The following is a 12,495-nucleotide window of genomic DNA, read 5'->3' as shown; positions in this document are numbered from 1 at the left end:
CATAAGCCAACTGTTAACCAAAATAAAGAGTCATATTGATAACAATACGTTAATTGTAGGGGACCTCAATACTCCACTCTCAGCAATGGATAGATCATCCAAGCAGAAAATCAACAAGGAAACAAGAGCTTTGAATGACACACTGGACCAGATGGACCTCATAGGTATTTACAGAACATTCCACCCTAAAACAACAGAATTCTCATTCTTCTCGAGCGCACATGGAACTTTCTCCAGAATAGACCACATACTGGGTCACAAATCAGGTCTCAACCTATACCAAAAGATTGAGATTATTCCCTGCATATTCTCAGACCACAATGCTTTGAAACTGGAAATCAATCACTAGAAAAAAAATTGGCAGAAATTCAAACACTTGGAAGCTAAAGACCACTCTGCTCAAGAATGTTTGGGTCCACCAGGAAATCAAAGAACTTAAACAATTCATGGAAATCAATGAGAATGAAAACACATCGGTCCAAAACCTATGGGCTACTGCAAAGGTGGTCCTAAGGGGGAAATACATAGCCATCCAAGCCTCACTCAAAAAAATAGAAAAATCCCGAATTCACCAACTAACTTTACACCTTAAAGAACTGGAGAAGCAACAACAAATGATGTCCAAGCCACGCATTAGAAGAGAAATAATTAAGATTAGAGCAGAAATCAATGAATTAGAAACCAGAAACACAGTAAAGCAGATCAACAAAACTAGAAGGTGGTTCTTTGAAAGAATTAATAAGATTGATAAACCACTGGTCAGACTTATCCAAAAGAAAAGAGAAAGGACCCAAATTAATAAAATTATGAATGAAAGGGGAGAGATCAGGACTAAAATGAAGGAAATAGAAACAATTATTAGAAATTATTATCAACAACTGTATGTCAATAAAGTGAACAATCTGGATGAAATGGATGCCTTCCTGGAAACCTATAAGCTGCAAAGACTGAAACAGGAAGAAATTGAAAACCTGAATAGGCCAATAACCAGTAACAAGATTGAAGCAGTGATCAAAAACTTCCTAAAAAACAAGAGTCAAGGGCCTGATGGATTCCCTGGGGAATTCTACCAAACATTCAAAGAAGAAATAATACCTATTCTACTGAAGCTGTTTCAAAAAAAAAGAAACAGAAGGAAAACTTCCAAACTCATTCTATGAGGCCAGCATTACCTTAATCCTCAAACCAGGCAAAGACCCCATCAAAAAGGAGAATTTCAGACCGATATCCCTGATGAATATGGATTCCAAAATTCTCAACAAAATCCTACCTAATAGGATCCAACAATACATTAAAAGGATCATCCACCACGACCAAGTGGGATTTATCCCCGGGATGTAAGGGTGGTTCAACATTTGCAAATCAATCAGTGTGATAGAACACATTAATAAGAGGAGGGAGAAGAACCATATGGTCCTCTCAATGGATGCAGAAAAAGCATTTGACAAAATACAACATCCTTTCCTGATTAAAACTCCTCAGAGTATAGGGATAGAGGGAACATTCCTCAAGTTCATAAAATCCATCTATGAAAAACCCACAGCAAATGTCATCCTCAATGGGGAAAAGCTGAGAGTCTTTCTCCTAAGATCAGGAACACATCAAGGATGCCCACCCTCGCCACTCTTGTTCAACATAGTACTAGAAGTCCTAGCAACAGCAATCAGACAACAAAAAGAAATAAAAGGTTTTCAAATTGGCAAAGAAGAAGCCAAACTCTCTCTTTTCGCAGATGACATAATACTTTATGTGGAAAACCCAAAATACTCCACCCCCAAATTACTAGAACTCATACAGCAATTCAGTAATGTAGCAGGATACAAAATCAATGCACAGAAATCAGTTGCTTTCTTATACACTAACAACGCAACTGTAGAAAGAGAAATTAGAGAAACGATTCCATTTACAATAGCACCAAAAACCATAAGATACCTCAGAATAAACCTAACCAAAGAGGTAAAAGATCTATACTCTAGGAATTACAGAACATTCATGAAAGAAACTGAAGACACAAAAAGATGGAGAAATATTCCATGCTCATGGATCGGAATAATAAACATTGTTAAAATGTCTATGCTACCCAGAGCAATCTATACCTTCAATGCCATCCTGATCAAAATTCCAATGAGATTTTTCAAAGTGCCGGAACAAACAATCCTAAAATTTGTATGGAATCAGAAAAGACCTGGAATTGCCAAGGAAATGTTGAAAAAGAAAAACAAAGCTGGGGGCATCACGTTGCCTGATTTCAAGCTATATTACAAAGCAGTGATCACCAAGACAGCATGGTACTGGCACAAAAACAGACATACAGACCAATGGAACAGGATAGAGAACCCAGATATGGACCCTCAATTCTATGATCAAATAATCTTTGACAAAGCAGGAAAAAACATGCAATGGAAAAAAGAAAGTCTCTTCAATAAATCGTGCTGGGAAAATTGGACAGCCACATGCAGAAGAATGAAACTCGACCATTCTCTAACACCATTCACAATGATAAACTCAAAGTGGATGAAAGACCTCAATGTGAGAGAGGAATCCATGCAAATCCTAGAGGAGAACATAGGCAGTAACCTCTTTGACATCAGCCACAGCAACTTCCTTCAAGATACATCTCCAAAAGCTAGTGAAACAAAAGCAAAAATGAACTTTTGGGACTTCATCAAGATAAAAAGCAAAGGAAACAGTCAACAAAACAAAGAAGCAACCCACAGAATGGGAGAAGATATTTGCAAATGACACAACAGATAAAGGGCTGGTATCCAAGATCTATAAAGAACTTCTCAAACTCAACACCCAAAAAACAAATAATCAAGTCAAAAATTGGGCAGACGATATGAAAAGACACTTTTCTGAAGAAGACATACTAATGGCTAACAGACACATGAAGAAGTGTTCATCATCATTAGCCGTCAGGGAAATCCAAATCAAAACCACACTGAGATATCACCTTACACCAGTTAGAATGGCAAAAATGGACAGGGAAAGAAACAACAAATGTTGGAGAGGTTGTGGAGAAAGGGGAACCCTCTTACACTGTTGGTGGGAATGCAAGTTGGCACGGCCACTTTGGAAAACAGTGTGGAGGTGCCTCAAAAATTTAAAAATAGAGCTACCCTATGACCCAGCAATTGCACTCCTGGGTATTTACCCCAAAGACACAGATGTAGTGAAAAGAAGGGCCATATGCACCCCAATGTTCATAGCAGCAATGTCTGCAATAGCCAAACTGTGGAAAGAGCTGAGATGCCCTCCAACAGATGAACAGATAAAGAAGATGTGGTCCATATATACAATGGAATATTACTCAGCCATCAGAAAGGATGAATACCCAACTTCTACATCAACATGGATGGGACTGGAGGAGATTATGCTAAGTGAAATAAGTTAATCAGAGAAAGTCATTTATCATATGGTTTCACTTATTTGTGGAACATAAGAAATAGCATGGAGACAATAGGAGAAGGAAGGGAAAAATGAAGGGGGGCGGGGAATCGGAGGGAGAGATGAACCATGAGAGACTATGGACTCTGAGAAACAAACAGGGAGGGGGGAGCAGGGATGGGTTAGCCCAGTGATGGGTATTAAGGAGGGCACATACTGCATGGAGCACTGAGTGTTATATGAAAACAATGGATCGTGGACCACCACATCAAAAACTAATGATGTATTGTATGGTGACTAACATAACATAATAAAATTTTTTAAAAAGGAAATTATAGATTGCTCTGGTCAGCATAGACATTTTAACAATGTTTATTCTTCTGATCCATGATCATGGAATGTTTTTCCATCTTTTTGTGTCTTCTTCAATTTCTTTCATAAGTGTCCTGTAGTTTCTAGAGTATAGATTCCAAGGTATCTTACGGTTTTTGGTGCTATTGTAAATGGAATTGATTCCCTAATTTTTCTGTCTAAAGTTACATTTTTAGTGTATAGAAAAGCAACTGATTTCTGTGCATTGATTTTGTATCCTGCCACAGTACTGAATTGCTGTATGAGTTCTAGTAATTTGGGGGTGGAGTCTTTTGGGTTTTCCACATAAAGTATCATGTCATCTGCAAAGAGAGAGAGTTTGACTTCTTCTTTTCCATTTTGAATACATTTTATTTCTTTTTGTTGTCTGATTGCTGAGGCTAGGACTTCAAGTACTATGTTGAACAATAGTGGTGAGAGTGAGCATCCTGTTTGTGTTCCTGAGGCTCTCAGCTTTTCCCCATTGAGAATGATATTTGCTGTGGGTATTTCATAAATAGTTTTTATGGAATTGAGGAATGTTCCCTCTATCCCTATACTCTGAAGAGTTTTAATCAGGAAAGGATGTTGTACTTTGTCAAATGCTTTTTCTGCATCCATTGAGAGGACCATATGGTTCTTCTCCCTCCTCTTATTAATGTGTTCTATCACAGTGATTGATTTGCAAATGTTGAACCACCCTTGCATCCCAAGGATAAATCCCACCTGGTCCTGATGGATAATCCTTTTAATGTACAGTTGGATACTATTAGCTAGGATCATGTTGAGAATTTTGGCATCCATATTCATCAGGGATATTGGTCTGATTCTCTTTTTTGATGGGGTCTTTGCCTGGTTTTGGGATCAAGGTAATGCTTTCCTCATAAAATGAGTCTGGAAATTTTCCTTCTGTTTCTATTTTTTGAAACTCCTTCAGGAGAATAGGTATTATTTCTTCTTTGACTGTTTGGTATAATTCCCCAGGGAATCCATCAGGCCCTTGACTCTTGTTTTTTGAAAGGTTTTGGATCACTGCTTCAATCTTATTACTGCTTATTGGTCTATTCGTGTTGTCAATTTCTTCCTGTTTCAGTCTTGGCAGCTTATAGGTTTCCAGGAAGGCATCCATTTCTTCCAGGTTGCTTAATTTATTGGCATATAGTTGTTGATAATAATTTCTGATAATTATTTCTATTTCCTTGGTGTTGGTCATGATCTCTCCCCTTTCATTCATGATTTTATTAATTTGGGTCCTTTCTCTTTTCTTTTGGATAAGTCTGACCAGTGGTTTATCAATCTTATTAATTCTTTCAAAGAACCACCTTCTAGTTTCGTTGATCTGCTCTATTGTGTTTCTGGTTTCTAATTCATTGATTTCTGCTCTAATCTTAATTATTTCTCTTCTAATGCGTGGCTTGGGCATCATTTGTTGTTGCTTCTCCAGTTCTTTAAGGTGTAAAGTTAGTTGGTGAATTCGGGATTTTTCTATTTTTTTGAGTGAGGCTTGGATGGCTATGTATTTCCCCCTTAGGACCACCTTTGCAGTAGCCCATAGGTTTTGGACCGATGTGTTTTCATTCTCATTGGTTTCCATGAATTGTTTAAGTTTTTCTTTGATTTCCTGGTAGATCAAAACACTTTTTAACAGGATGGTCTTTAGCTTCCAAGTATTTGAATTTATTCCATACTTTTCTTGTGACTGATTTCCAGTTTCAAAGCATTGTGGTCTGAGAATATGCAGGGAATAATCTCAGTATTTTGGTATTGGTTGAGACCTGATTTGTGACCCAGTATGTGGTCTATTCTGGAGAAAGTTCCATGTGTGCTCAAAAAGAATGAGTATTCTGTTGTTTTAGGGTGGAACATTCTGTACATAGCAAGAGGTCCAACTGGTCCACTGTGTCATTCAAAGCTCTTATTTCTTTGTTGATTTTCTGCTTAGATGATCTGTCTATTGCTGAGAATGGAGTTTTGAGGTCTCCTACTATTAATGTATTATTATCAGTATGTATCTTCATTTTGGTTAAGAGTTGGCTTATGTCTTTGGCTGCTCCCATGTTGGGGGCATAGATATTTACAATTGTTAGATCCTCTTGTTCTATAGACCCTTTAAGAATGATATAGTGTCCTTCTGTGTCTCTTACTACAGTCTTTAGCTTAAAAAAATATGGAATGCTTCTCAAATTCACGTGTCATCCTTAGGCAGGGGCCATGCTAATCTTCTCTGTATCATTCCAATTTTAGTATATGTGCTGCCGAAGTGAGCACTCTTTCTTAAATTTGCAAATACCTATGTTGCTATGCTTGATGGTATCCCACAGAGATCTAAGGCTCTGTTCCTTATACTTCTCTTTTGTGCCTTATACCTGATAATCTGAATTCACCTATCATTAAGTTTGTTGACTTTTTTCTTACACTTCTTTATTCCTTTCCATGCTTTGCAATTTTTCATACAATTCTCAATGTTTTGAATATTATGTGGTAACCCTACAAATCCCTACTTAGATTTATTTTATGGATTTCTTCATTTCTATAGTTAATTAATCAATTAATTAATCTTTAGGCTATGTTATTTGTTTAGTGAGTTTTATTTTAGTAAGTTGTGTATTTTTGTCTCTGCTTTCCAGCTTTAGGGAGATGGCAGGACAGTGACACTAGTAAATACAATTCTCAGAACCTGTAACAGGGAGAACACCTTAGATATTTTTTTTTAAAGATTTTATTTATTTATGTGAGAGAGAGAATGAGATAGAGAGAGCACATGAGAGGAGGGAGGCTCAGAGGGAGAAGCAGACTCCCTGCCGAGCAGGGAGCCCGATGTGGGACTCGATGCGGGACTCGATCCCGGGACTCCAGGATCATGACCTGAGCCGAAGGCAGTCGCTTAACCAGCTAAGCCACCCAGGCGCCCACACCTTAGATATTTTATTCCTTTTAATTCTCACAACAAATATTTGTAGTGAACATCATCATTCTCACTTTATACATGAGGAAACTAGGGTTCAGATTAGTCCCTTGTCCAAGGTCACGTCTACATAAGATTCCCACCTAGCTCTGTCTGACTTTGAAGTCAGGTGTCTGTGCCATGCTACTTTTGTTTGTGTGAATTTCTTAGTATGAGAGAAAGTGAAGTGGGTGGGAGCTGACAGGAGAGTGGGAGGAGATGGTAAGTGCCTGGGATAGATGAACTCTTGGTCATAGTAGAGTGTTTGTTGAATCCTTGAGCTCTTAGAGACTGCTTTGAATTTCAGTGTAACTGAACTCTGAGATCAGAAGGGTCAGTGTGATCTTGGATGGTTCCCTTCTCATTAGGCCAAGGTTCTGGGAGGAGGTAGAAAGATACGGAGGGGTGATGGTCTGGAAGTCACTGGATGTCTTTGCTTACCTGAAGTATTTAGTGGATGTTCTCAAGGTGGGCCACAACACAGAACAAAAGCCAAAGTTTCCCATTCCCTTTTGGAATACAGGGAGAGCCAATTCCTCCCAGGTTGACCCATAGAAACCCTCCTCAGTTTTCTTCTCCTCCTTCTCCTGGGAGAGAGCTTGCTATTAGTGTAGCTGAGATGAGCAGAGAACTCTGCAGGAGGCTCCTTTCCCTGGGAATTTAATTGCCAGAGACTGGGGAAAGAGATGTGACAGAGGAGGGCTCTCCAAGGATTTGTGAAAATAGAAGCAACATTCCTTAGTAACAGCAGATGAGGAGAACAATAGGTAGCAAGGAGGAGTGAGGGAATAAAACCTTTTAGTCTGGCAGTGGTTCTGGCCCAACAAAGGGTCTCTTCCATAGGTGAGAGGCTCCCTGCTATCCCCAGTGAATGCCTTTTCCTCTCCTGGTCCAGGTTACTCTGGATGCTCCTCTTATGAATGAGGGATAGATGATCTCACTGTACTGTAATTGTTGTTCTGGAAGGCTTTTTCTTAACCATAAAGATACTGCCTGGGTTTTAGCATGAGGCTGACTCTTCTGGGTTTTTTTGTGTGTTCTTCCATTCAGAACCCATTTTCTTCCCATTTTAACCAATGTTTCTTTTTTAAATGTTTTGTTTATTTATTTGAGAGAGAGAGTGCAAGCAGGGGGAGCACAGAAGGAGAGGGAGAAGCAGGCTCCCTACTGAGCAGGAAGCCTGACGCGGGGCTCAATCCCAGGACCCCAGGATCATTACCTGAACCAAAGGCGGATACTTAACCAATTGAGCCACCCAGGTGCCCCTCCCCCATTTTAACCAACCTTAATGCATTTCTTCAAAATCTCTCCACAGCCCTCATGGAAGGCATCAGGTATTTCCTACCTGTAAAAGGGAAGTGCCCCAAGCACCCCAGTCAACTCCCATTTTCAAAGGATAGGAGAGATTTTGGAGGAGTTCTGACAACACAAGCCTTTTTTTTTTTTTTTTTTTTTTTTTAATTTTGGAAACTTTGCTCCTCTAAGAGAATGTCCTTTTTCCATTTCAGTCCCATTTCTTTCTAAATAGATGGAGGTTCTTTGGCTTCCCTGCACTGAGAGACACCCATTGCAGACCCGCCTGCCTAATTAGAGCAGCGCTCCCTTGGTGGTGAAGTCTGTTTTCCAAGGACATAGGGCTCCAGACTCTTAATCTGCCCCCTCACTCGCTAGCATTTCCTGATGTCATTGATTACTTGGTTTCAGGTAAGATTTTTTCCTTCTATGTGTCTTGTATTTCCCCTCTCTGTTATCAAATGCTTAAAATGTTTGTTCACCCCACAACTACCTTTGCCATTACTATTTCTCTTGAGGTACAGACCTCTTGTGTGGCTAGATTTTGTTTCTGGAATGTTGTTTTACCTCCTAATTCTTTATTCTGTGGGTAGAACTAGAATGACCTCAGGGCTGTTTCATCCAACTGTCATGTTGCAGCTTGGCAGACCAAGACCCAGGAGAGGAAGTGAATTTCTCAGGGTCTCACCACATGTTTTCAGAAGGATGGGCACTGTTTTGTCTTTTCAAGTCTAGAGAGGATGACACTGGCTGGACCTTCTGAAACTGCCCCCCTATGTTACTGAGAAAGCTATCTGTCCTTGATGATATCTGGCTGTTAGATTTTGAATGAGGGTGGTGAAGTCATCTCCTGCTGACCCACCACATGGGGCCATATATATATATTTATGTGGCAGACAGTTTATTTATTTTTTATTTTTTTAAATTTAAATTCAATTATATTTCTAACTCATGGAAAAAATTTCTGTGTGCTGCTCTTCCACACCTTATATATATTTTTCCATGTGTATATTTTCTCTTATACCCCTTCTTCTTGAAGGACAATTAGGGCCCTGCTGTTATTTTGAAAAGCATACTTTGGTGCCTTTGCTCCTTTCTCTTCCCACTCCACAATTTCCTTTCATTTCATAGCTGCCCCATGAATCTGACTACTCTCTGCTGCAGGCCTGCCCAACATAATTTCCAGTGCACCTTTTGGGGAGTCTCTTATGCACAGCTTAGGGCTTTGACAAACCTGATCTGAGGGGTGGAGGATGGCTTTCTTGCTATAAAATATCTCCCCATATTGTCCAACTGGAAAAAAAAATGTGTTGTAGCCACCTGGTAAGACTTTGTCAGGAGAAATTTGCATCTCAGTTGGAGGAAACTAGGAAGGGTCAGGCCATGTCTGTTGTCTCTGTACATATCGGAAGCACCTGTTTCTGGGGCCTGAAGGGCCAGGAGCAGCTATGGGAAGACCTTGATGGGGCAGAACTTCCAAAGAAAGCTAGAGGGGTTTGCAGGCATTGTGGTCTGCTCTGGTCTTTCCCAACAGGATGGGAGAGTCAGAGATGCTGGGCTCTCACATCCTCCAGAGTCCCAGAAGTCAGAGAGCTCATTGTGGCATTGGCAACAGGAGTGCTCTGCCCCTCTGCCTGGCTGCCCGCTTCACCCAGGTGCCCCTGGTGTGTCTGTCCCTCATCCCACCTGTGTTGTTGCCTTTCCCCTGATCCTTCCCTCTTAGCATCTGTGTTGTCTTTCTCACCATGTCTGTGTCCCCTGCCCTCTATTGCATTGTCTTTGTTTTCTTACTTTTGGTCTCTTCTGGGGCAATAACCCTTGTGACCGTCTAACATTTTCCTTCTTCATTTTTCTCCATTTTATCACATCTCTTTATCTTGTCTCCCTTTCCTTGACATCCTCCCATTACTCCTTTCATCTCTCCCTTCCTCCCTTCATCTCCTGTTAATGTTGCTCTGCTTTCTAATCCCCTGCCCTTTCTCTCATGCCTCGCTGCATTCTGTGCAGTCACTCTGTGAGGTCTACTGTCATGCCCTAGGTTGGGGCTCTCAATCTGCTCTAAGTGCTATGACTGCAGTGCATATGGCCGGGTAGCTTTGGCAACAGAGATGCCCTGCAACACCCCCATTAGTGACATTGAGACTAGTGTACAATCAGTGTTACTTTTTCTGTAAAAGAAAAGCTTCCTTTCCTACAAAGGAAGCTGAAAGAGAAAAGATCTTCCAGGTACATCAGTTACCTGCTCATAAATTCACTTAATTCAAGGAATACATGAAGACATTCTTGCCAAAAATTCAAATATTACAGATCAAGGTAGAGTCCCTCTTTGACCGTAATCCCCTCTCAATTCTAATCCTCTTTCCAGGGTTATCATAATCTGTGTCCTTCAGAAATTTATGTTTTTGTTTCTCATATTCCTGCCTGCCTACATTTAATATTACCAGATTTATGTCAACTTTATGGGTAAAAATTTGTATATATGTTTTCTAGTTACTAGTGAAATAAAGCAGTCTTTTAAAATTAATTTACTTTTTAATTTAAATTAAGGTGTTATCATTAGTTTTTTTTAAGATTGATTGATTTTATGTTCAGAATGCTGGCTAACATCATTAGTTTTTGATATATGTTCAATGATTCATTAATTGAATATAACACCCAGTGCTCATCATATCATGTGCTCTCTTATTTATTTATTTTGATTTTATTATGTTATGTTAGTCACCATACAATACATCATTAGTTTTTGATGTAGTGATCCATGACCCATTGTTTTCGTATAACACCCAGTGCTCCATGCAGTACGTGCCCTCCTTAATACCCATCACTGGGCTAACCAATCCCCCTCCCCCCTTCCCTCTAAAACCCTGTTTGTTTCTCAGGTCCATAGTCTCTCATGGTTCATCTCTCCCTCCAATTCCCCCCCCCTTTTTCCCCTTCCTTCTCCTAATGTCCTCCATGCTATTCCTTATGTTCCACAAATAAGTGAAACCATATGATAAATGACTTTCTCTGATTAACTTATTTCACTTAGCATAATCTCCTCCAGTCCCATCCATGTTGATGTAGAAGTTGGGTATTCATCCTTTCTGATGGCTGAGTAATATTCCATTGTATATATGGACCACATCTTCTTTATCCATTCATCTGTTGAAGGGCATCTCGGCTCTTTCCACAGTTTGGCTATTGCGGACATTGCTGCTATGAACATTGGGGTGCATATGGCCCTTCTTTTCACTACATCTGGGTATTTGGGGTAAATACCCAGGAGTGCAATTGCTGGGTCATAGGGTAGCTCTGTTTTTAAATTTTTGAGGCACCTCCACACTGTTTTCCAAAGTGGCTGTGCCAACTTGCATTCCCACCAACAGTGTAAGAGGGTTCCCCTTTCTCCACAACCTCTCCAACATTTGTTGATTCTTTCCCTGTCCATTTTGGCCATTCTACCTGGTGTAAGGTGGTATCTCAATGTGGTTTTGATTTGAATTTCCCTGATGGCTAATGATGATGAACATTTTTTCATGTGTCTGTTAGCCATTTGTATATCTTCTTCAGAGAAGTGTCTTTTCATGTTCTCTGCCCATTTTTTGACTTGATTATTTGTTTTTTGGGTGTTGAGTTTGAGAAGTTCTTTGTAGATTTTGGATACCAGCCCTTTATCTGTAGTGTCATTTGCAAATATCTTCTCCCATTCTGTGGGTTGCCTCTTTGTTTTGTTGACTGTTTCCTTTGCTGTACAGAAGCTTTTTATCTTGATGAAGTCCCAAAAGTTCATTTTTGCTTTTGTTTCACTAGCTTTTGGAGATGTATCTTGAAAGAAGTTGCTGTGGCCGATGTCAAAGAGGTTACTGCCTATGTTCTCCCCTAGGATTTTGATGGATTCCTGTCTCACATTGAGGTCTTTCATCTGCTTTGAGTTTATCTTTGTGAATGGTGTTAGAGAATGGTCGAGTTTCATTCTTCTGCATGTGGCTGTCCAATTTTCCCAGCACGATTTATTGAAGAGACTTTCTTTTTTCCATTGCATGTTTTTTCCTGCTTTGTCAAAGATTATTTGATCATAGAATTGAGGGTCCATATCTGGGTTCTCTATCCTGTTCCATTGGTCTGTATGTCTGTTTTTGTGCCAGTACCATGCTGTCTTGGTGATCACTGCTTTGTAATATAGCTTGAAATCGGGCAACGTGATGCCCCCAGCTTTGTTTTTCTTTTTCAACATCTCCTTGGCGATTCGGGGTCTTTTCTGATTCCATACAAATTTTAGGATTGTTTGTTCCGGCACTTTGAAAAATCTCATTGGAATTTTGATCGGGAAGAATGAGTATTCTGTTGTTTTAGGGTGGAATGTTCTGTAAATATCTATGAGGTCCATCTGGTCCAATGTATCATTCAAAGCTCTTGTATCCTTGTTGATTTTCTGCTTGGATGATCTATCCATTGCTGAGAGTGGAGTATTGAGGTCCCCTACAATTAACATATTGTTATCAATATGACTCTTTATTTTGGTTAACAGTTGGCTTATG

The 12,495-nt window shown here is 39.8% G+C and overlaps 1 non-coding gene across 1 annotated transcript; it reads right to left on the bottom strand.

Moving 5' to 3' along the window:
• Positions 1–5,899: 5,899 nt before the first annotated feature.
• LOC123323798 lies at positions 5,900–6,006 on the bottom strand. Its single transcript, XR_006539531.1, has one exon. It is a non-coding gene; the product is annotated as a U6 spliceosomal RNA (small nuclear RNA).
• Between the last annotated feature and the right edge of the window lie 6,489 nt (positions 6,007–12,495).

This window comes from Neomonachus schauinslandi, unplaced genomic scaffold, assembly GCF_002201575.2.
Source record: "Neomonachus schauinslandi unplaced genomic scaffold, ASM220157v2 HiC_scaffold_966, whole genome shotgun sequence".
Taxonomy (NCBI): Eukaryota; Metazoa; Chordata; class Mammalia; order Carnivora; family Phocidae; genus Neomonachus; species Neomonachus schauinslandi.
Note: the sequence above shows the minus strand (reverse complement) of the source record. Positions and strands in the feature narration are given on the sequence as shown.